The sequence below is a fragment of the Varanus komodoensis genome, unplaced genomic scaffold (genome assembly GCF_004798865.1).
Source record: "Varanus komodoensis strain SLA01 unplaced genomic scaffold, ASM479886v1 scaffold82, whole genome shotgun sequence".
In the NCBI taxonomy this organism is placed as follows: domain Eukaryota; kingdom Metazoa; phylum Chordata; class Lepidosauria; order Squamata; family Varanidae; genus Varanus; species Varanus komodoensis.
This window is the reverse complement of record NW_025336508.1, coordinates 953596-977882: the sequence shown is the minus strand read 5'-3', so window position 1 is coordinate 977882 and position 24287 is coordinate 953596. Positions and strand designations below refer to the sequence as shown.

Sequence of the window (24287 nt, the reverse complement as noted above, 5' to 3'; positions counted from 1 at the left end):
GCCTCCGTTGCGCGCGGGCGCGGGCGGGGGCGGTGTTTCTTGCGTCAGGGCCGGCAGAGCCTCCGCCCCGCCGCTCTCCCGAGCGCGTCCAGGCCGGCGGAGCGGGCCCCGGCCGACGGCCGCGCCGCGCGGGCCGTCCGCCCGCTGTCTCCCGCGCCCTCGGGCGCTCGCACGACACCGGCGAGCCCCCCGCGGCAGTCGCCCGGCAGCCCCCTTAGGCCGGCGCGGCGCGGCGGGGGCCCCTCGGGCAGAACCGTGCCCCCCAGGCGGAGCGCTCGTCCGGCGGCCCGCGGGAGGCTCGCCAGACCCCCCGGGTGCTGCACGGTGCGGCCAACCCCGGGGCGGTCGCGATGCCGGAGACGCAGCCGAGCCGGGCAGGGGGCGAGGGCGAGCCGGGGGGGCAGCGCCGTGGCGCGGCAGGGCTGGGCGCTTGCTGCCGGGAGGCGCTGGGGAAAGGCAGCGGTTTTCCAGAGCCGGGGAGGCGGCCTAAAAACCTGCAGAGCCTGTTTCGCGGAGATGCAGCGGGAGGCCGCGGTCCGCGCCCGGCTTGGGCGGCCCCGCGTGCCCCGACCTCGCAGCAACCGCCTCCCGGACCGGCTCCCCTGATGGGCCTCGCTTGGCGTGCCGCTCTGGTCGCCCCGGTTGGAACTCGGGCTCCTAACTTTCCGGGGCTGAAACTGCTTCGGCTCCAGTGGGTGGGTCCCCAGGGGCTACGCGCGAGTTTATGCCAGGCCAGTGCCAATGCGAACGCCTGTGCAGGGGGTGACCCATCAGCGCGAAAAGGTGGCAGGGCAGAGTGGCTGCTGGCAAAGGCGGCTTTCCAGATTACCTGGCGGGTTGATACCCATGTTGCAAAATCCAGGCGTGTCTCGTTTCCTGTGTCAGATGCTGGAGCATTTGGGGTTGGGCCTCCTGGGGCATAACTGGTTGCGGAGCAGGTGGGTTCCGATGTGGGAGGCAGGACTGGATTGGGCCCTCTCGGAGGAAGGACCCGGGGCATCAGTCACGAGGGTGCTGTGCTGTGGCGTTTCCGCCCAGTGGTTTTACTGGACGCGGCCCCATCACGAGCGTGCAGGGTGGGGGCGCGTTTCCCAAGCGTGGCCTCCCAGGTGTTCGTACTTGCATGTGGCGGGGGTCATTGGGTATTCAGGTGAAGCGGACCATGTACGAGCTTTTCTCTAGGGCTGGCTTGTAGGCTCCTTGGGGCAAAGTCCTGTGGGGTGGTCCGCCTCTGCAGCTGTGATCATGCTGTGTGGCGGCGTGGTGAAGAGCATGGGGCTGGGACTCAGACGACCCGGGTTCGAGTCCCCGCTCAGCCATGGAGCCGACTGGGTGGCTTTGGGCCAGGCACAGACTCTCGGCCCAGCCTACCTCACAGGGCTGTTGTTGTGGGGATGAGATGGAGGAGGAGAATGATGTGAGCTGCCTCGAGCCCTTTGTAGGAAAAAGGCAGGATATAAATCCGAAAATAAATACATAAAAATAAATGCTCGCTCATGCCCTGTGGTGGAGGGAGGCGGGGGGCGGGGCAGCCTTCTGCCTTGCACACTCCTTTGTGCAGTGGGCTGGGCCTGTGCCGCACGCACGCTCGGTTTAGCACACCCGGCACTTGCACCCGCTTCCCGCATCCCGGTGTGCCTGGGTGGAGAGGCTTGGACTTCCCACTGTGTGTTGCCGCCGCCGCGGTTAAGGGCTGGACTGCGGCTGGAAGGCCTGCTCCCCATTGAGCCAGCTGGGAGGTTTGGGGCCAGCCGTGGCCTCTCGGCCTAGCCGACCCCACAGGGTTGTTGTGGGGATAAAATGGAGAGGCGGGGGAGAGCCTGGCAGGCTGCCTTGGGTTCCTTGCGAGAGGAAGATGAACGTGCTGCAGCCAGCAATAATAAAAGCAGCCCGTGCCCCTGAGAGCCAGCCCAAATGCCCCTGGGGGCAGTTGAGGGTGTGGCTGTGCCCAGAGGGTGCTCCCCGCCACACGCACACCCTTCCCGGGGTGGCAGAAACAGAGCTGGGGGGTGTTATGTGGGGGAGTTTGGCGGGGCAGCTGTGGCAGTGGAGGCCTTCAGGGGTGGGCTCTTGGGTAGTTGGGGCGGGCAGCCTTGGACTCTCTGGATGCTTTGGCTTACACTTGCCAGCAGCCCCTGCCAGGATGGCCGGTGGTGCAGGATGATGGGGATTGTAAGCCAAATCTGCTGGGCCTCAGCTTGTCCCCTCCTGGTGCACAGCGTGTCTGAGCCCCGAGAAATGGCCGGGCCGAGCATTTCCCCCTGGTTTTTTGCCCGTACTCATTCAGTTCCGTAGGAAATGGGTTGCTTTGGGACGAAGTGCAGAGGAGGAGAAATCTGGGAGGGAATCTCCTGGGTGGAGCTTGGGTCCCTGGTGCCTTGCTGGCTTTTCAGATGGTCAGGCAGTCTGTCTGTGTGGCCACAGCGGCTCCTCCAGCGGCTTGTGGCCTCGTTGGCTTCCCGTTCTTACATTCAAGCCCTGGGGGAGCATGCTAAAGTCAGCCCCCTCTCCTCCTGGCCTGGGTGCAGAGCAGCCGGGAGAGGCCGTCACCTTTACCTTTCTGCGGCACATCACAGTGGCCCAGGGGGCTTGGCACAGGGTGGAAATGCACGGCGTAAAGCCCGGGGGCTGTGTTGGCACCACGGAAGCTCTGCCACGGAGGAAAAAAATGGGACCTTCGAGGGCGCATTTGCCACAGGGCCAGTCCCACCGTTTCCCCTAGCGCACAGGGGAGGCAGTGCCAAAAGACCGAATGGACCTGTGGGGCAGCCCTTGCCGTGGGGAGCCTTGGCTGGGAAAACCTGTCAGAGGCCTCCGCTCAGAGAAATCTGTGCCCACAGCTCCGGTGGAGAATTTCAGAGGATGCTTTGCGGAAAGCTCTAGTGGGCATGGTGTAGAGCAAACGAGCTGGCTGTTGTACCAGGGGAAAGGGGCTGAAAAGTTGGGCAGGGGTGCTCCCCACAAGCCCCCCCCCCCATGACACCTTGGCCCGTTGGGGAGGGGTGCCTATTTTGGATGTTAATCCAGAGTTCAGAGGGCGAGTGGAGACGTCGTTTCTGGTTCCATCCGCCACTCTGTGCAGGAGCAGCAGGAATATTTTTCATGTGGAGGGAGTGCGGCAGTTCCCCAAGTTGGGTTTTGAGTGATGGGCCGCCAGGCTTTCTCCTCCATCATTCAGCAGGCAACTCGGCTTCCATCTGGGGCTTTTGAGCTGAAGATGTTGTGCCAGTCCAATTGCCCATTTTGAACATAAAACCAGCCACGTGGGTCTCTAACACTCGAGAGCAACTCGGGAGAAACCGGCAAGGCAATTTTAGACCTTGGAATTAATAGTCTCATGGGGAAAGGTTTTAGACAGGCATGTGAATGAGTTGAGCTGTGAAGTACGCAACGCCACGACGCCGCTGCTTCCTCTACAGCTGCTGCCCCGTTCTTTATAATTAGCACAGCAGGAACAGGAACTGCTTGGCAAACCTCATTCTCCCCACCCCCAAATAATAATAATAATAATAATAATAATAATAATAATAATAATAGAGCATGTGTGCAGTTTTGCATTTAAGCTCGTTTAATTCCTTGTGCAAAAAAGAAAGGGTTGCGTCTGCCGCGCGCGTCCCTGGCTACTCTCTCCGCGGCCATCCGGGCAGCCACGGGCCCCAAGGCTCTGGATTGTGGCCCCGAGCGTGAGCTGCAGCTGTGCCGCTGGAGGAAACGTGGCGGTGAGGCTTCCACACGTGGTTCCTTGGGATTTAGGGGAAATGCCAGAGAACCTTGCGCTGGCTTGAAGCGGCCTGCCCTAACCCGGCGCCCCCCTGGATGTGTTGGACCACAGCTCCCATCTGCCCCAGCCAGCATAATCACAAGCACGATGGGGGTTGTAGTACAGGTTAGGACAGGCTGCCCTAAGGACCAGACAAGCTGTTACAGGATCCGCTCCATCACAGGCATGGGGAGTTTGCTTCAGGTGCTGCGGCTACGCAGATGTGCGTTTGGGAGGGTGGGCCGCGGTTGCCAGCCATGAGGAAAATGCTTGGGGTGCAGCCAATGACCCCCGAACAACACACGGGGCCTGTGATCAAGGGCAGCAGGAGCCGCTGGGCCGTGGCGGGACAGACCCCCCTCCCTTTGCTGGCCTAAATGGATGTTCTGTGATCGTCTGCAGCCCTCTTGGCTTGCTGGAAAGGCAGCGGAACAATTCACTAAATTAGCAGATAAGTACATACATGGCACTTCTATGGCTTGGCTGGAGCCTCCCTTTGAAGTCCCATCGTTCGAGCCCAAGCGCCTTAAGAACAGTGGCAGAGTGCTCTTCAGATGCATGTTTCGTGCCATCGATTCACTGAATCCATCTGCAAGTATATTTTGACACTGTGCATGAGAATCCCTCTGCATTTTTGTTTGCACAAAAGTTGTAGTACTTCTGTATTTGCAAATTCCTCCAGTATGTGCATTTCTTGCAAGCATTTTCCCACAATGTACATCTTTTCTATGCAATTTTCTATGAATTACGGGTGTATGAAAATCCTGTTGAGGGTGTGAAAACTCAGAGGATTTTTCCTGTTCTGTTCCGTGGATTTCTTTCCGTCCCCCACCATCCCCGTCCTGCTGGCCTTGAATTGATTTGTACCGTGTTGAATAAGCATGAGGGTTTCTGGAGATTTTAGAGGTGGCAATTTGCATATTTCAAATTTGGGAACAGATGGTATTTTCTGCAAATTGCATTAAAATTGGTCATTCGTAAATGCATATTTGGGGGTGCAAAATGACAAGTCTTGCTTCGTCTTGTGGCAAAGTGCAGGAGGCAACGTTCAGGAACACTGAGAAAACCAAGCTAGAAGTACATTAAATGACTTCTTTGCTTCCCCTGACAGCTGTCAAAAGGTGAGCCATCAAGAGGAGGCAAAGTTGTGGTTGGATTTTTGCTCAAGAAATGGGGTGGCCAGTAAATAGCCACCTTCACAGCGAGATCCTCCAGCTTTGTATCGTGTTCCGACCATTCCGGGTGTCTTGCACCTTTTGCACATTCCTAAACCTCTGGGAGTTTGGGGAAATGACAGAGTGCAAGCCGCTTCGTTTCCAGGATCTGTCAAAATACAGGGTTCTTTTTACAAAGGAGGTTTTGACAGGGCTAAGTAGGGTTTTTTCCCCACAGGGACATTCGCATATGTATTGCCAAGAGTTCAGAGGAGAATTCACAAAAGCTGGAGAAATGTGAAATGCCCGGCAGTATTACTGGGCTACGGATCGCTGTGCTTGTGGTCTCTCTGCATCCTGTCAACACTTTATACTCGGCTGCATGCATTTTCTCCCGTGGCAGTTCCTCACCAGGGGGATGTGGTGGCCATTCCAGGATGGCGATCATTATGAAAGGAACCCACCGCTGAACTAGCCAATATGAGGCTGCCTTGAGATGCCCCCACCGTGTGACCACGCTCGGAACCACGTGCTCAGTTCTGGCCACGGCGCCTTAGAAAGGGCGTAGCAGAACTGAAGAAGGGGCAGAACGGGGCAGTTGGAGGGGTCGGGGCCCTGGTGTGCTGCCCGGGGCTGCTGAGCACTATGGAGGTCAGTGGGGAGTCCATGCATCTTGATGGCTGAAGGTCATTCTTCTAAGGCACATGGTGGAATGCCAGAAAATTGGGGTGCACCCTCTTGGTTTTCGTTCGCTCCTGCAGAAAAGCCAAGCCAAGTCCACCCCTGGCCTTCTGGGAGGCCCTGGAGCAGCTTGCAGGAGAGTTTCTGAGTCTGCTCACTCATGGAACCAGTTGAACCATTAGTTGCATACTGGAGATCTCAAGGGTGGAGCAGAGGGGACAGGACTCGGCATTCTTCTAGTTTGCAAAACCACCCTCTGGATTGCTTGATCCAAACTCACCTGGTGCAGCCAGGTGAGTGGCTGCTGGCGACTGCGTCATTCCTGAAGTCGAGGCTCCTTGCTTTCTGCCCCTTTTCTGGTGGAGGCTGCTTGGGGTTGCACAGCCCAGCGGCCGAGAGGCAGGGCTTTGCAATCTTTGGCCACACTGCCGCGTCCTCTGGTGATCAGTGATTTGCTACCACAAAAGAGCACGCCCACCGGGGCTTTCCTTCCACTTTCCATCCCAGGCCGGGTTTTGTTTTCTTTCCCCCCCACTTTGAACCGCTCCCTGGAGAGGCAAACTCTCTGTGTGTGAGACTCGAGAAAGCGTGGGGGATTGGGCTGGGTTAGGCAGACTTCCACCCACACACGATTTCCTCAAGCTAGAGAGGACTTCTGGGCCGTCCACTGCCTGTGCAAGAAACCCACAGTTTTGGCCCGGCAGCGTGTGACTCCGGTCTCCGCTTCAGAATCGCCGCTCACGGGGAGTCCCCTGCTTTCTAAGGCAGCCTGTTCCGTGAGAGTCGAAGTCCCTTTCGCAGCAAGCTCCCATCCGTCCGGCCCTACCGTGCGGAGCTGCAGGAAGCAGACTTGCTCCGTCGTGAGCCGGAAAGCCCTTCAGATGTTTGGAGACGGCAGCAGATCCGCGTGTAGTCAGCTGGAGTGGAAGAACGTGAGAACTCCCACGAGGCTGAATGGGGCCGAGGGGCACCGGCGCCGCTGTGCAGATGTTTTTCAGTGCTTGCAATGCTGGCTTTCTGCTTTTCAGGCAGTACAGCTGCGGCGGGCGAGGACCTCTCGGGGCAAATAAGCTGACCCGCCTTACAAACAAGGCATACTAGAAAGCACTCCTTTATTTAGTCTTAATTGCTGCTTCATTTAATTGATGCCCAGGCTGCCCTGCCAGGAAACGGTGCTCGGGGTGGCTTACAAGAATCAGTTGGAATAAAAACATCATGAAATCTACCATAAAACAGGTTCATTAAAAAGCACAGCAATAAAAGCATGATTAAGGCTGGGACGTTCTTTCAGCAGTGCTGGCTGGAAGTCACAGGACAATTTTCTGTCTAAATAGGCAGAAGACACAGTCAAACCACCCCAGAAGCAGACTCGGTCCAGCAGCCTGTCCCCCTGCACGACTTTGCTAAAGCACTGCGGTGAGGGTGGATTCAGGCGAACGATGCGCCACCCTCTCTGCCCTTCCCTCCCTCCCCAAGGAGCATCTGGCAGAGGGTCCCAAATGACCAAAACCTCCTCCAGAGGCCCACCCCTGGCCCCTGTTGGCTCGCCTCTGGCCCAGGCGGATCGTCTGGGCCCATCTGGGCTGCCCTGGGCTCCGGCAGGCTTCCCCGGCTGCCCTGGCAAAGCCCGGGAAGAGGGCCAGCAGCCGCTGTGGTGCTTTGCACCGCCCGAGCGCAGCTGCCGCACGCGGGGGCTGCCCGCGTCTCCGCCAGGTCGCCCGTCCGCAGCAGCGCCCCTGCGCTTCCTCGAATGCAGCCCTTTGGGCGCCGTCCCTTGCGCGGCCCCTCAGTGCCGGCCCCAGCGCATCCGCTATTGCTTGGTGGAGCTGGTCTGTCGAAAAATGGTGCTTGGGTGGATATTTTACTTGGGCGTCCGGAGAATGGGCTCGCTGCTCCGGCCCTTCTCTGAGAATCGCCTAAACGCGTCCTCCGCGACATTTCTTTCTTCTTCGTATGCTCGGGGTTCCACTTAGGGTTGCCCTGAACAGGGAACAGCCTTCTCCAACCTGGTGCCCTCCAAGTGGTGTTGGAGTACGACTCCCAGCGTGCACCAGCCAACATGGAGCATCACACTCCAGCATCCCTGGGGGTACCCAAGCTAGAGAAAGCGAGAGGCGCCCCTGCTCTGATCCGACGGCTTGCTGTATGTTCTCATTTCGCAACTTGGGGACTGCAGTGCGTTTCACGGGGCGCCTTGCTTGTATTGCTCGGCTGAGGAGCTGTGCGTGCCAACATCACGCGCATGCCCAAGAGCTGGGCAGACTTTGCACACCGCCGTCGAAGCATGCATGTACAAGGCCTGCCTTCATTTGCATATGGTTTCCCCGGGGAAGGAAAGTGGCAGATGGGTGCTGTAGCTGCCAGAAGCACTTGTTGCACTGGACCAAAGCACTGCTTGCTGCCGACCTCGGGGCGTGTTTTGGTGGGCAGTGAAATCAAATGCTGGGCAGGGGCTGCAGGCCCTTCCCGTGGCCCTTGCTGCTTGCCCCATCAGGGAGGATGGCATTAGCAGGGGCAGCCCTCTGAGACTACGCAGAGCGACGAGAGGTGCTGTGCAGTGCCAGCGCTTGGCTGTGGCCCTGGCCCTGGCCCTGGCTTGGCGTGGCACAAGTCTCTGCTTCTGGCAGTGGCCCACTTCTCTAGCGGATGAGCCGTGGCTGAGCCGTGCCACTTCAGTCTGCAGGGAAGACGTGCATGAAAAGGACAAGAAAAAGATCCATGGGCAGAGAAGATGAGCTTGTCAGGGAGGCCTCTTTGACATGCTAGCTTTCTGCATGCAAGAACAGTTTTCCCACGGGGGTGCATTGGTTTGCCCCTGTGTGAAGGCCGGGCCATGCACACTCTGGATAATTAAACCCTCTTCGTAGTTGCCCTTGCTTAAAACTTTGGGTGTCACTAAACGGCGTATGCCTGGAAAAGGGCAGGGACTCAGAATGGAGGCCTGGATGGAGCTGATGTCCTAAAGCACCAAAAATTTCCCAAACATGGGCATGGACAAGCAGACTGCTTCGGACATTTCACAATCAGGGAATTGCGGGCAAGCTCTGAAAAAGTATTTTTGTGTGTGCGAGGGGGATCTTTCCCCTCTGCTTTCCCCCCCCACCGCCTGGAGAGTGTTTGCATTTTGTAAAACAGAAACAAGGCCAGCTAAAAGAGACTGTAAGTCAAACTGAAAACCACAGGGCCGAAAAACCCTGAAGACGAGAAGTTTTTTAGCCATGTGAAGCGATGCCCAAGAAACTGGGTTAGGTGGGTGAGAAGTTCCTCCAGAAAAATGGAGATAAACAGAGAGTGTGGTTATGTTAGTAATCCCGATACCAAGAGTGCTGCCTAATTGCGGAGATTAAAGAGCATTTAAGATGACTGTCGGAGGCCACTTGAGTTGCAATTCTGCCTTAATCTTGGAGAGATTAAGTTCAGCAGCAAAGCTCGTGTGCGCAGGTTTGGCTTCTGGCTTCCCTTGGTTAGAGGTGCTCAGACACCCAAGAACTTGCCAGCTGGGAGACCAGCCTCTCGCAGATGTGTTGGCGTGCCGCTGCATCCTCCCCAGCCGGTGGCCACGCGAACATCTGGAAGGGCCAGGTTGGGGCAGCTGGCACGGGCCGTGGTGGTCAAACAGCAGCTTGCTAAGCAGATGGGTGCCTGGCCCAGCAGCGACGGCCAAGGGTTCTCCAGCCATCTCGCTTCACCGTTTTGTGCAAACGCAGCTGCAGGGCGATGTCCCGGGGGGTCATGCCCCCTCCCACAGGGGGCTCGGTCTGTATGACATCACACAGGCTTCTCCAGATGGGTTGGGCTGCCCTTCTCCTCATCCCTAGCCCACAGGGAATGATGAGGGTTGCAGCCCAACGCACTCGGAGCACACCAGGTTGGGGGGAGGCGGGCCCGGCCCCTGCAGCCCCCGAGAGCTGGGGGAGTCGGGGTCCCTCCCTGCTGCGTGGGCCTCGCCTGCAAGAGTTCTGCGGGGGCCCCACGCTCGAACCTCCTGAGACCTGACGAAGTCACCAGAGGCGTTTGGGGATGTCTTCCAGGAGCTCGTGGGGACGACTCTCGCTTCTTCCCCACTAGACGGGGGCTGTGGGGGGGGCAGGAATGCGGCCTGTCCAAGCAGCAGGAAGTCGGCTGGTGCTGCAGATGGGCCAACGGCGCAAGCCCAGAGCTGACTTGGCTTTCTGCTGGCGATCCCCTGGCATGGTGGGAACCGGGAAAGTCTGGTGGAAGACGGACAGATACCGGAGTGCTGACCCTGGCTTCTCGTCTTGCGCTCTTCCTCTCTGGCGCTGTTGCTTTCTGTGATATACGCAACGCGGCCTCCTGTCTCAGGCTCGCCGTGCGTTCCCTGTGAAAGGAGACCGGTCGGCACAGGAAGCCCCCCACCCCCAATGCCTCTGGCCGCTCAGAGGCAGCAGGGGGCCCCGTGCGACACAGCACGGCACTTGTCCGAGGCCGCAGCATCTTCCGCGGGACTGACAGACTCGGCCTCAGGTCAAGCGTGGAAGGTCTTCCGGGAGTCACGGTGAACTCTGCTGGCCAGGGTTCCCTCGGACAAGCAGGTGGGCGGGTTTCCTGGCCGAGGGCCGTGGGTGGGTGTTTTTCAGGCCTGGCTTGCAATGGCCAGAGGGTTGAACCCACTGTTGTGCATTTGTGCGTGTGCTTTGGTGTTCGGACGCCGAATTCGCCATCCCGCTCCTGGCCTGCGGCTAATTTTGCTGGGGGCCCCTCAGCCTGCAGGTTTAGGGAAGGGTCCTTCTACCTCCTGGCTGGTGCTGGGATTTCATGCGCATCTCATGTATGAGGACCACTTTGAATGATGCCGGTGCGTCTCCAGAACGATTCCCAGGATAGCAGAGCCTTGGACTAAGGCCCGGGCTCTCGTCTTTTGCCCCTTTTTATGAGGATTTGAGGCTGCTTCTGAGCGAGGCTGTGGGTCTTCCTGAGGTAGCACCTTTTCCCCTGCTGGCAGCCGTTCTCCCGAGGGCCATGCAAGAGAAGGGACCATCTGACAGCACAGCTGCTCGGTGTGATGCTCGGTGGCTGCTCCAGGCCATCCCTGGGACCAACATCTTGCTCCACGCAGGGGCTGATCCATATTGTTGAGCTGGGCTCTGTTCAGCTCCTTCTTGGGGCTGGGAAGGTTGGCGTTTTAGGCTTCTAGTCCTCATGAGGCAGACTCTGAAGATACCTGTGTAATGAAAAGCTGTGAAGCCCAAGGGAGGGTTTGTGTGAGGGATCTGTGATCAGTGTAGGCGCGCTCGTCCTGGCAAACATCCTGTGTGGGACTTTTAGGAGGACTAGCAATCCTTTTGCTTGCAAAGGGGTGTGGGTCAGTTTTGGGGTTCTGGGCATTTTGGTCTTAAAGCAAATAAACTGAAGGACCAGGTTGCCAAAATGGCAGCTGCATTTGGTATTAGCCATGTGGGCATCTGAATATGGGAAATCCCTTCCAGGGCATCCCAGATTCTGCACCGAGGGCAAATGTTGTATCTGTTCCCTCTTTGAACATAAGTAGGAGAGGAAGAGGCCCTTCTCCGGGAACCCTCCGTGAAGGATATTAGGACGGTGAGTACCCGGAGGAGGGCTTTCTCTGCAGTGGCACCCCATCTATGGAATGCGCTCCCCAGAGAGGTCCACCTGGCACCGTCGTTATTTGCTTTTTGGCGCCAGGCGAAGACCTTTTTATTCAAATGTCGTTTTAACTGTTAATAGTATTTATTTATTTTATTCTTTGGCCAGGGCGACTTAATTTATACTGTTAATTTATATTATTTTAACGAAGTTTATTTATGTCTGTGAGCCACCCCGAGGCTTCGGCGAATGGGGCGGCATAGAAGTTTCCTAAATAAATAAATAAATAAAGTAGATTTCCGTGGAGCAGCTCGTCACGAACCCAAAGGGGTGCGTTGGTCTCGGGTTTGGAGATCACCTGGCCATGAAACTCACTGGGGGGACTTTGGGCCAGTCGCTGACTTTCAGCACAATCTACCTCACAAGGTTGTTGTTGCTGCTATTGATTACCTTGGTATAAAAGCCGCCTGCTGGCATTATGCTCGCTCGGTGGCCACTAGAATAAAATATTGTGTTTTGTTTTGAGAGTAAAATGGAGAGGACGGCTAGGTAAATTGCTTTGTAAGAGGGAAAGAAGCAGGATATAAATGTAATGCAAAAGTAAAAAAGATGGAATATGTATATAGGAGTGTTTCTCAGCGCTTCCAACAATGCATCACATCATCAGAGAAATTATCACAACAACCCTGCGAGGTAGGGCAGTGGTGATGTTTCCATATGGCAAATGGAGGGCAGGGGGCATGCAGGTACCTCTGGGAGCCTAAAGCGGCTCCCCACACCCCCTAACCCAGCCTTCTGGTCGCCACGTGGGAAAAACAACGAGGGGTGGGGTCTGCGGTGCCCGCTTTTGCTCCTGTGCTCCTGCGGGCATCGCTGTTGTGCCCGGGCGCTGCATGGCGGGGTGGGCGCGGTTTCCAGACTTCGGAGCGGGAGCCCACAAGCGCCACGGCCTTCGTGGCGGGGAAGCGGATGCTGCCTGTGCAGGCTGAAGGTAGCCGCCCCGGGCAGGGCTGTGGGAGGGGGGACCCTGCCATTTGGTGGCACCAAACCTGCCGAGCGCTGAGCCCCTGCCTTTGAGCGGAGAGGGCTGGGCCGAGGGGGCAGTGGCTGGCCAGAGCTGCAGCTGAGGAGTGGTGGATGTGCCCCCGACTGGGGGGGGGGAGGTGGAGAAGCCATCATGGCCCCCCTGCTCAACCTACCTGCCGGTATTTGCTCGTTCCTCTCTTGCTGCTTTGGCCACTGGGCACGGCTTCGCACAGCCACCTCGTGGCGCAAATGGTCCTGGAATGAAAACTGCCAGATCCTGGAATTCCAGAGCGTGCCCAGGTTGGAAGGGGCCTCGGAGGTCATCTAGTCCTGCCCCCGCTCCATGCGGGTTCTGCCTTGCAGGCTACAGTGTCCCTGCCAGGTGGGCTGCCCAGACTGTGCCTGAGCAGGTCCAGCAGAAGCGACCCCCGCCCCCGCAGCCGCTGCTCCCGCGTCATTCATGCCCCTGCTAGGCAGCGGCCCCCGTGGCTGCGGGGAACCGCTCTCCACCCGCTGCCTCCGTCCTTCCCTCTGGAGCCGCAGAGAACCGTCCTGCCTCCTGGCTCGGGAGCGCTTCACGGAGCTGGGCGGCTTTTGTGTCTCGTGCTGCCCGTCCTCCCAGGACGTCGGCCGCCCACGTTCATGAACAGGCCGTCAGACAGCTCCCCGGCTCCGCCTGCTCCTTGCGAAGCTCCACTGCTCCTCGGGAGGAGCTGGAACGTGGCTGACGACTAGACTCGGAGGCGAGCTGGACAGACATCATCCTTGCAGGAGTGGCTTCCATGCAAAAATATGCGGGGTCTTCCGGCTTTCCTTGCGCGCATCGTAACGAGGTGCTCACAGGTCCCTGCTGGCCTGGATCCGCCTGTTTGCTCATTCCTCGTTTGGCGTGTTGTGTCATAATTACATGGCTGCAACTTAAGGTAAAGGGGTGGGGTGTGAGGAAGGGGAGTCCACTGGCTGCCTCCAGACTCGCCCGGAGCTTTCCCGCTCATCCAGGTCTTCAAAATCCACTCTTGACTCCGAATCTGCACGGGCGTCACTGGTGAGTGTCCCCAGCCATGTTGCTTCTCGCTCCCAGCTCCGTGGGGCAGAGAACGTGCCTGCTTTTCTCTCAAGGCGCGTGGCTGTCGGTAAAGGTGTGGACAGTGCCCCTGTGTGGTTGCTTTGGAGGTCAGCAGGGGTGGCCCTGCCCCTGCCCTGGAAGCCCAGGTTTCTCGGCAGGTAAAAGGGAGCAAAGGGCCCACTGGCACCTGCCTGCCTTTGTGGACTCGCTTGCCTCCGAGTGGCAATTTTGAGGAGCACCCAAAGATTTAAACGGACGGGTTTTCTGTGCAATAAACCGTTGTGCGTGCTTGTGTGCCTGTCTGTGTGCTGATTGAGGGCAAACTGGGTTGTGTTGGTTGATTCCAGATACCGTGCATTGTGCAGGACCCACCTTAGAGACCTGGAAACAGGATATTCTAGGATAATGTTAGTCCAGTTGATTATGGATTTTGTAGTATTTTATGGTGTGTATTTTCTCCTTTATAGCAAGGGTGTTGAACCTGAGGCCCGTGGGCCCAAACCCGGGGCTGCAGCCTGGCTCTTCATGGTTTATTTATTTTATTTATTATTTATTTATTAAAACATTTTTATGCCGCCCCATTCGCCGAAGCCTCGGGGCAGCTTACAACAATAAATAAAAGTAATTATGATATAAATTACAATAAATATAAATATTAAAAATCCAAAAATACAATATAAAATAAGCCACCCTGGCCAGATAAGATCAAGTAATACTAACAGTTAAAATGCCGCTTAAATAAAAAGGTCTTCGCCTGGCGCCGAAAAACAAATAACGATCTCCCGCTGGCTTGCTTTCCCCATTCTAAAAGCTTGGAATAGCACAGGGTCGAAAACACCTTTGGGAGGTGCTTTGGCCCCACCGTTTGGCCCTGCTGCTGGTCTCTGCTGCACCTGGAAGTTTCTCTGCAGCTGAATGCCAGCTGTTGGGCAAAAGGGAGAATGCCGCATAACATGAAACCGACCGACACAAAAGAAGCCAAAGAGAAGAAGTGGACTTTGGGGGATCGGCTCGGCAAGCTGACAGTTCAAAGGACACGGTTGTCATGATGGGGTAACCTCGTCCTGGTCTCAGTTCAGAGCACAGGTTTATAATCTTCCTGCAGACTCCCTGGCTTGGAAAAGGGACGGTCCCCGCAGGCCTCTTTCCGGATCAGGTAGAGGTTTCTCCATGAGGTACCAAAAAAGGACCAAAGGGGTTGGATTCTGGGTTAAGTCAAACGATGTGGAGTGCTCTTTGATCCTGTGTACTCTTCAGGTCCTCTTAACATCAGTGAAGTGTGTTTCAAATTAATCCCCTCCTTGGATTATGGATTTTGTATTTTATGATTTTATGCTTGAGTAAGCCACCCACCAAGCAATTTTATTGGATAGCTTTAGCAGTGCCACGGGTTTTCCGGATAAGTAAACTGGGAAATGTTCTCATGAAAATTAGGGTAAAGAGGCTAATTTGCATAGGAACACGTGCGTTGGGAGATGCTTGGTTTGCACTGGGAAATTTTCTGATGCCCTGAAAAAGCCGCCCCCAGTTTGGCACCTTCCCGATGCGCTGGACCGCAACCCGGCCAGCCGGGGAATGCCCAGATTGCATTTTGGGGAGACCTTCCTAGATCTTGGAGCTTTGCTTGTAGGAAGACGATGGCGACAGCCAGGTGGGGCCGTCCGGCCCGTCTCTGTTCTCCTTCCCGCCGGCTGGAGTTCACACATGGCCACCTCGCTGTCGGTGCACAGAGCGTGGTCACACCTCTAGTGTGAGGCCAGCCCTCGCACGTGCTCTGCCTGCCACGTGGGGAGCATGACCGAGGATCGTGGCCCTCGCTCTGCATTTCTGCTCTCGGAAAGGTGGTACGAGCCCCCTGCTGCGCATCCCATCTTCAGCCCTGCCACACCGCCTGTTTCCAGCTTGGGCCCCCTCCCTCATTTCTTTGGAGGTAAGCTCACGGTACTGCGGAAGCTGTTTTGGCCATGTAAATTGGCTGCACGGGTTGTGGCCATGGGGGGGGGGCGAGATTAAAGTCTTCCTCCTCCCTCCCTCCATGCCCATACTGGGGCCTAATGCAGCCTCCCCTGCCTTCTGCCATGGAGGACGTGGGCAACGCTTGGGGAGGCCTGGGCGATGGAATTCCTTTGGAAACGCTTTCCGAGTTGGCTCGTGCAACGTTGGTACTTGCTGCTGTCGGCTTCCACCAGGTCAGAAAATCCCGAATCGCTTTCGAACCCCACAACCCCCGTGGAAGGCACTCCCCCTCCGAGAGCCCGAGCAACTCGCGTTAGTCCTTTGCACGAAACTGTGAAAGAAAAATACAATAGATGAGGAAGCAGGTCGGAGAAAAAGGACTCCGCTTACAGCATTTTCACCGTGCACCTGTGGCGGTTTTTACTGGATTAGTTTGACACGGAGCACAGTGGCGGAGGTCGGGGGGACTGGCGTGCCCCACTCCCGGGTCGATGGGTGACATCTTTGCAAGCCGTGGAAGTGCGAAGCATGGGACCAGGGCGGGACCCTGCTTGCCTTCCTTCGTGATTCTCCTCATGACGGGGCTCCCCTGTGCTCCTTTGAGAGTACGCAGGTCAGGCAAGGGACGCTTCCGCGCCCGTTTTGGCACCTCGCCAGGGACGATCGGCCCTGCAGCCCCCGAGGGCGTTCTGCCGAGGGGGAGCGCTGCCTCCCTGGTCTCGTATTGGCCTTGTGGACAGGCGGGGGCTGCTGGGTGCAGCTTCTGGAGAAGGTCGGCCCTTCCTGCTCCTCCGAGGCCGTTGTCTCTGCAGGGCAGAAGGCCCGGCAGGCGGGGCAGTGCGGGGTGGGTGCGCGGGGGGAGAAGAGGGGAAGCCCCTCGCTGTGCTCCAGGGGCGGGTGAGCGGGGTGCCTGTCGGTCAGAACCCGCCAAGGTGGGTTGCAGGCGCGGAGACAGTGACCTCGCCTGGCCAGCCGGGGCCCTGGGCCCAGGACGCCTTCCCCTTCTGCCCAGCAGCTGCCAGCCTGGATCTCCAGGCACGGAGGACTGTGGCGCTTTGCTTGGAAGAACCCCAGGAGAGTCCGTGAGGAAGCGTCCCCCAGAAGAGAGGAGGGAAGGGGAGCCAAGGTGGCCTTGAGGCGGGGAGCTGTGCAGCTGGGCTTCTGGGAACGTACCTGGTGTGGAGGCCTGCCTGGGGCAGACGCCGATCTGTTCCTTTCTCTCGCGTCGTTCGTTGGCAGGGCTTTTGGTGGCCAGAACTCCCGGGTGGGCATGCACTGGTGTCCCTTGCTCCCTTGCAGAGACCAGGGCTAATGAGTGAGTAGTGCCGATTTGGTTTTTCCGGCTAATTGCGAGGCACAAGGAGAGCTGTGCTTTGCCACAGTAGCTATCGTGGATCAAAGGAAGAAAATTGCCCCTATTAGCAATTGACTTCCTAATTTCGGCTGGGCCTTGATCTGGAGAGCTGAGGAGACTCGGGCGGTTGCCAGCCGGCCTCATTATGAGTCGCGTCGATTGCGAGAAGCCCGGAGAATACACGCACACCTGGCAAATGTGTTTCTGCGAGGTGTTCCAGGGGGGCTGGTGGCCGTTCAGGCAGGGGGTCCCTTGATTGCCCTCCAGCTTCTTCAGAGCCGGGCTTGGGAGGGTGGTGGGAGAGGGTGGGGGCCAAGCTAGGCAGGTATGTCAAGTACTGGGCATGTGCCAGTTGTCTGCGTGTGGCTGTTGGCACAACGGCTTTCCTTGCAGATCCTGAGCATGAAAGCGCCTGTTCGCCTTTGCGCTCGTGCTGCCCCGAAAAGTGCAGCGTTGGGGACCCCCGAGGCTTCCCTGGAGCTGGGGCGGCCGTCTTGCCCGTGTCAGCAGGAACCCGCTTTCACTTCCTTGGCTCCTTCGCTTATTTCACTTGTGGCTTGGTTGGTCCTTCAGCCGCTGCGTTAGTTTGCTGTGTGTTTGTCAGTTTTGTGTATTGCCTGGCCACCCTTTCGCAAACAGCCCACTGCAGTCCACACAACCCTTTTCCTCTTCATTTTAAGCTCACGGGACCATCAGGGAGGTTCGCCTGACTGGCCCAAAGCCCCCCAGGGCCCTCTGTGGCCAGGTGGAGGTCAGAACCCGGATCTCTACAGCCCCGGCTGTCTTGTGCACAGTTTTGTGGTTGTATCACCTCTCTGTGTTGTGAGCATCTTGTCCCCCCCTTCCCTCTGGTTCTAACTTTCAGAACAGTCCTTTAAAAAATGGGATTCCTTTATTTGGACACTGTAAATGGTGGACTAGCTTGAGCTGTCAGTTGCCTTCTCTCAAGGATGAAAAGAGAAGCCTCTGCCCATGGAAAGGGTTGAATCCAAACGGGGAGCTTTCCCTCCATCCCTCCCTTTCCAGCAAGCCTCTGCCTCCACCCTTGGGGCGGCCAAATGGAGCATCCGGCATCCCACGGGGTCCAGGACTGGGACCCTGGCCTGCTCCCCCTCCCATCCTGAAATGCCCCCCAGCCCTTCCCTTCCCGAACAGGCTGACTCTCACGCTCGGCCTGACAAACCCCACGAGGCCACCGTTAAGAGGTTCAAAGGCATTGTCCCCCCACCCCATCCTCTGACAGTCTGCACGGTGCCAGAATCGGGCCCATCCTCTGCACTTTGATTTGCAATTATGCCTTGCAAGGCCCCGCTGCACTCCGCACATCCCATTGGATCCGAAAGGGGGCGCCTCCATTGTTACTCTCGAGTAGCCCAGGAGCCCTCCTACAGATCCTCAGAAGCCCTCACCCGAGGGCCCTGGTCTGGACTGTGGGAACCGGATCTCCTCTGGAAGAGTGCAGAGACAAAGTGAACGAGGGAACCGGAGCAGCGGCTGGACTCACGTTTAAGCTCAGGCCGGCTTTGGGCCGCCAGACGAACTGCGGGAGGATGTGGAGAACGGGAGACGGAGGCGGGCCGTTGCTCCGGGGCAGCTCCAGGCCGGCTTTGGCTGGAGAAGATGCGCTGGCAGTTTTCAAGTACTGAGAAGGATCTGGGGATCGCTGTTTGGCCTATCGAGGGCAGGCAAGACCAGGCGCAGAGGATTTAAAATCGATGTTTCCGTCGCACCGGGAGATCCCCGTCTCCTGCCCTGCCTCAGGGGGTCCAGAGGGCCCTTCGGGCGGGCGCAGGCTGCAGACTTTCCTCCCAAGGCCAGTTTCCATTGCGGGCGAGAGGAGCAGCCTGGCTTGAGGGGCAGCTCCACAGCTCAAAACGCTGCCTGAGCAGCTCCCGCTTCCGTGGAGCGGGTCGGTGGGTGATTTTACAGCCTTTTCTGGAAAATCTAATGTCAAAAAATAGCTTGGACGCTGCAACCCTGCATCTTTATTTGGGTTTCAGGCAGCAGCTTTGCAGTTTGGGGCTTGACCCCATCCCCACCTTGAGCCTGGGTTTGGGGTAAGTTGCTTTTCTCCCCGTTTTGCCTTCTGTGAAATGGGTGCGTTGCCCCATGGAGGCGTTTATGAATGGGAGAATCCTGCCTCCTCCACGGCAGCCATTTTGTGAGCACGCATGGCACACCTTCAAGATGGCGCGTCCGTCCTCCCGTCTGCTCCAAGCATGGGATTTCCTCAGAAGCACATCTGGTGGCCGTTGAGGGCCAGGACAGCTCTGCAAGCTAGAGCGGCAAAAAACGGATGTCCCCAAGCTGGCTGCGGCTGATGGGAGTTGTAGTGCAAATGCCCCCGGAGCGTGCCTCTTGGGACAAGACCGTTATACATTCAAAACATGCCAAAACCAGAAGTCTGGTAGGTGCAACACGAGGAGAATCGATTGCACATGCGCCATCCGTCCGGGGTTCTGGCCCTGAGTGTGGCACTTGCCCCCTGCCCTGTTTTCCATGCAAGGGAGGTGTGCGTGGCCCGATGCGCTGCAGTGTCTCCACACCCGGCTTCCCGTGGCTGGGAATGGCCGCTTTTCCCCGGCGAGGGACAGACCTTGCCGCCGCCCACCTGGCGCGCCCTCGGTGCCACGTTTGGCGGATGTGGGGAGGCCTGGGGCACCGGCTGGGCGCACAGCTGTTGCGCCACGGCCCAGAGGAGCTCACACGGGTGTCCGGTCCAGTCCAACCCAGCTGGGCCCCTGCGGGAAGCAGAACTGCTTGGGCCTCCGGACGGGAAGGTGCAGCCGCTTGGAGGTTGCGTGAACATCAGCAGGACCTCCCGACGGATTCGCCCAGGACCTCCCAGGAGATCCTTTCCCTTCCTGAGGCTGCAGAGAGGGGACGATGGTTCTTTCAGAGACGGTTTTTATGGGCCTGTCTTCCTGCCTGGCTGAAGGAGTCATGCAGAGTGGAGCAGGTGAGGACCGCGTCTCCTCGCAGCCCCACTGGGTTCCTCCACCACCGTGTCCCCCCTTCTCCTGCTGCAGAGAATCAGCTCGGCAAGGACAGCCAAAATAGCCGCACCTGTGCCTTCTCATTCGGGGTGCTGCGCCCCCCTGGCCTGGGGCTGCCAGGCAGCCGTCGCTCCTGTTCTGCCCCCCGGAGGATTTGCGTGGTCTCCAGTGGCTCAAAAGCCTCTTTGATCCGAGCTGAGAGCGGGATAGAAGAAGCAAGCGAACGCACGGCTTTGCGATGCTCCAGCCGAAGTGCGGGGTCCTGCGGTCCCTCTGCCCCAGCTCATTGTTCCTTGCAGTTCAGACCACTATGTTTGCTCTGTCCCCTTCAGGAAGGAAGAGTGCTCCCTCCCCCGCCCCCGCCCAGCCGCCCCCAGCTTCCTAAAAGATTTGGAAGCTGCGCATTTCCCCAAGCTGCCTTTTCCCGCTGGCTGACAGCAGCCGGTTTCCGCTCTCCGCCTCTTGTGTGGCTCGGCTTTGCAGCGTGTGCGTGTCCCTCGTCGCTCTCGGAATTCCCTCGCCCCGCTCCCCAAAATCCTTCTTAGCTCATCTTTGCAAGCCCAGAACTGAGCACAGGGCTTGGAGCTGGTCCTGCTTCCGCGGCTCACGCAATTGATGCAGAATAGAAAGAAGCCCCTGATGCACCTCCCCTTTCTTTGAAGGATTAGGAAAGTTTGGCGTGGCATCTTGCGAGGCCTTTAGGGCAACGTGGAACTGGGTATGGTTGCCGTGCGTTTGCGAAGGCGGAATGGCAATTACTCTCCAGCGGACTTGGGCTGGAGTGGAACAGGACCGATGCGTACTCTTGCGCAGCAAAAGCGTTTGTGGCCCAGCGGAGGGCCAAGATCCACTCTCCGCCACGTCCGCGTGGGAGGGCTGGGAAAGGTCGTTGGGGTCGCTGCCTCCACTCCAGTAGACCACACCTGGCTGGGCCAGCGGTTCCACTTGCTGGGAGAGCTGGGTTTGTGCCCAGTATCCTCTGTCCCCCAGGGGAGAGTGACGCCTGTGCCATGGGACTGGCATGGAAGCCCCTCGGGGCTCTGGAGGACATGCGCTTGGGCAGCATCGGCGCACTGGGAAGAGCGGACCCAGTGCTGTCCGTGTGACAAGAGCCGTGTTTGGACTTATTCAAGTGCTGTAGCACAGCCTGGATTTTCTGACGCTTTCTGGACTTGGCAAACAGCCACCGGCTGTGGAATATTTCATGCACGAGCTGGAGGCGACCTAGAAGCGGGCAATGTGTTTGGCGCACGTTGCGAAGTGACTTTCTTTGGTTAATGCGTTGGCTGGGGGACACTTGGGCCGCAGTGTGATGGATTCACAGGGACCAGCAGGCGTGTCCTTGAAGACCGTGGGTTACCCGCTTTGGGTGCAGAAGGCTCTGTGTTTCACAGAAAGACAGAGTGAGAGGCCTTGCTGGCCGCCCCCGCCCTTGCATGAGATCCAGAGCAGAGCCAGTCCCCATGTGGGACTTTCTCCCACCAGCCAAGTGGTTCCGTTCTCAAGGTGCTCCAGTCATGAAGAAGTTTCTCCCATCGGTTGACAATTGTTTGCTAGGCTGCTCCGCCTTCAAAGGCTCCGGTTTGCCCCCCCCCCCCCCCCGAATCCAGCCCTTCACCTGCATGCTCATTATTCCCACACTGACATCCCAGTTTCTCCTCTTGCCATGCCTCAGAGCTTGGGTTCCGTCTTAAAAGCCACGTGTGATGTGGTTCCCCACGGTTTGAAAGAACATTTGCTCCCATGTGGGCCTGCTCAGGGTTTAGGAACGGAGAAGCCCCTCTCTCTGTCCAGCAAAAATCGGAGGCCTGTTCGGCAGGGACTGAAGGGTGGCGGCCCCCTGGTTTTGGTGCTCTGCCACGGGATGCTTGTCCAGGCCCGTCGGTCGGAAGCATCCACAGGCGCTTTGGCTCAGGCTGGCCTCTGGCTTCGTGGCTTGTTACAGCCGCTGCGCACTTCAGCTCACCGGTCTGGTCATATTCGATCGGTTTCCTCTACCTGCTTGCTGCTGGCTGCCTTCTTATCCCACCCAGCCACTCCGCAAGCAATGTTCTTGGGACGTCTCACACGGAGTTGTGACGACCCTCCCTGGAACAAGCCCTCTTCCCGCTGGTCAGATGTCTTCTCGTGCTCGCCTCTCACCGAGCCAGGAGGGAGTTGCGGATCTGGCGGGGCTACGGCCGCTCGGCAGGGAGCTCTCCCCCGGCACACGAGGCGCAAGCGAAGGCCACAAGGCACGTGCGCAGAAGAGGGCCACTGCTAGGCCTGCGTTCATGCGGGCCCAATTCCTGGCAGGCACCTGTGCAAACACGAGGCGTCCTCGGCACCGAGGGGGGCTCAGGGCCGCAAGGAAGCGGCAGCAGCCTGGGAGCCAAGCGGAGGGATGTCCACCCCAGAGCCAGTTCCTCACGCCTCTCTAATCTCACAAAACAGACCCACGAGTAAAAATAGAATGAGAAACAAAACACGAAACTCACTACAAACCACAATTAAAATGCACAATTCTGTCAGTCCTAGATTATTTTTATATATATATATACACACAGAGAGAGAGAGAGAGAGGGGGGGGGCTCAGAGCACAGAAAGGCCCTTCACGCTGCAAAAATGACACAGGCTTGCCGCCCTGGAGAGGTGAGGGGGCCGCTCGTTTCGCCTTGGTCTGGATCATCCGCCTTTGGAGAAAAGTTGGGCTACTTTCTTCCAAAGGAGGCTGGGCCCCAGGGATGGCCGAGGGGCCTCACTTCCTGGTCTGTAGCAGGCTTGAAAATCTGATTTTGGAGAAACGCTTGGGAAATGCTAAAGGGAGACGTGGTGGAGCTCAGGACCAAAACCCGCAGCATCTTTTGGCTTAAAACTCTTCCCGCTTGTACCTAATGTGTAAGAGGCACTTTTCAGCCTTTCGGAACAAGGGGGCCTGCCAAAAAGCCAGAAGACCACCAAATAGTGGGTGGTGGGGCTGAAGCAGATGCGGCCATCTGGAGAACCTCGGGCATTCTCCGTTCTTGGCCTGCAGGCAAGCTCCCCGTCGCAGGGGGTGCTCCGTCTCTTCCCAGTGGTCGTGTCCGTGACGTTTCCTTATTCACGTGTCTTCCGTGAGGGGTGGCAGCCAGGGGACTCGTGTGCCCAGGCATGTGGGAAATAAGAGAATCTGCAGGCTCTCCATCTTTGTCCCAAGCGGACAATAAAGTGGGGAGTGGCCACGGTTAGGGTTCGGGTTCGTGGCCGGCCGGCCTTTACCACATTTGCCCTATGCAAGAGTTTGTGGATTATGTGGATTATATTGCTCCGTGCACAGACTTGGGGAAAGGGGATGTGGTGGGAGAGCATGGGCCGAATGAGAAAGGAGAAAGTTGCTCTTTCGGAGGCGTGGCTGCCTCACCCTCTGCAGGTGTGCGCCGGAAATGCTCACGATGACTTGGATGTGCAGGGAGGCTCGGAAAACTGGCCTGGCTGCCTCTGGAGGCCACCCGCAGTGGCAACTCGATCGCCGCAGTTCAAACACACGCCCTGGCCATCCCCGAGGGAGGGGGTGCAGTGGCCAAAAACATGCCCGGGCAGGAGGTGTCCCAGGGCAATTCCAGGAGCCGTGCTTCTGGTACGAGGTGGAGGAATCGGCTCTGACCCACCCCTAGAAGGCGGGCCAGTGGCCCCAGAACCATAGGATGCTCCAGGGAGGGCCCACCTGGGAAGGGGCTGGAGGGGAACCCATGGATCCCTCTTCAGCTCCGCCAGCCTTGCCGTGTGGCTCCTGAACGGCCAACCCTCTGGCCTGCGGGTGACACTTTGTGCCTGGCGCAGTTCCAACTCCGTCAGACAGGTACAGTGGAGCAGGTGGGGCTGCCGAGAAAGCTTGCCAAGCACTTCGGCGTCTTCAGATCACGTTTTCTCATCCCACAGGGCTGTGAAAGACGTCCCCACTTGTGGACAAGAGGGCCGAGAAGAAGCCGCGCCTGCAGCCCACCCAGGCACCTGCCTGCTCGCTGGGAGACCGGTCGTTCCGCCCCGAGATTGGGTATGTAGACACCTGTGCCACTGCCAGGCAGGGGCGTTCAGGAGGGCTACGTCTCTGCCCCCCCCCCCCGCTTTCTTACTTGGATTTACCAGAAGTAGCCTTGGAGCACCTTTCCCATGCTGACTGGGATGATTGGAGTTGTAGTCCAGCACACCTGGCTGGGGAAGGCCGCCTGCCCGGACGGGGTGCAGGTGCAGAAATTACAGCATTGAGATCTACCTTGGGCGGCTTGCAAGTAGATCGGGCTGGTTGGAGGGCAGAATCGGGGAGGGTGCTAAGCCGTGGGGTGGAGGGGCAGCGCTGCGCTGGTCCAAACGAGGCGTCTGGGGTGGCACGGTGTGAGGGGCCGGGCCGGGCCGGGCCGTTCGGTGGGGTCACGGGGTGCTGCAGCGAATCCGTGGGAGACGCAGCCCATGCCCTTCCCGTCTCTGCTGGGTGTTCGGAGTTTGTACCATCGATGCAACGAAATGCCTGGCCCCGAGTCCGAGACAGAAATGCCGAGGAGGCAGTTAAGAGACCTGGGCAGGTTCGGTTTCGTTATTGATCCTCGCTGTGCGAGTTGTTTGATGTGTGGGGAAGCACTTGCGCTTTTCGGGGGGCCTTTCACTCCATTTTGCCCGCGGGGGGAGGCGAGGCAGGCTGGATCCTTTCTCCAGGTTGCCCAGGGATGATGGGAGCGGCTGTCCAGCCTGCTTGCAGGGCACCGGCCTGGTCTAG

The 24287-nt window shown here is 58.2% G+C and overlaps 1 protein-coding gene across 2 annotated transcripts in view; it reads left to right on the top strand.

The window, feature by feature from the left end:
• The window catches only part of LOC123036804 (LIM domain containing preferred translocation partner in lipoma), a 221842-nt gene that overhangs the window by 1575 nt on the left and 195980 nt on the right, over positions 1-24287 (top strand). The window contains exons 1-2 of one of the 2 annotated variants that reach the window (XM_044456249.1): positions 21045-21064; positions 23456-23570. The gene's annotated coding sequence lies outside the window, so the exon portion shown is untranslated. Of the gene's footprint in view, positions 1-21044; positions 21065-23455; positions 23571-24287 lie in introns of those variants that run through there. The other variant, XM_044456248.1, reaches the window with a different exon arrangement.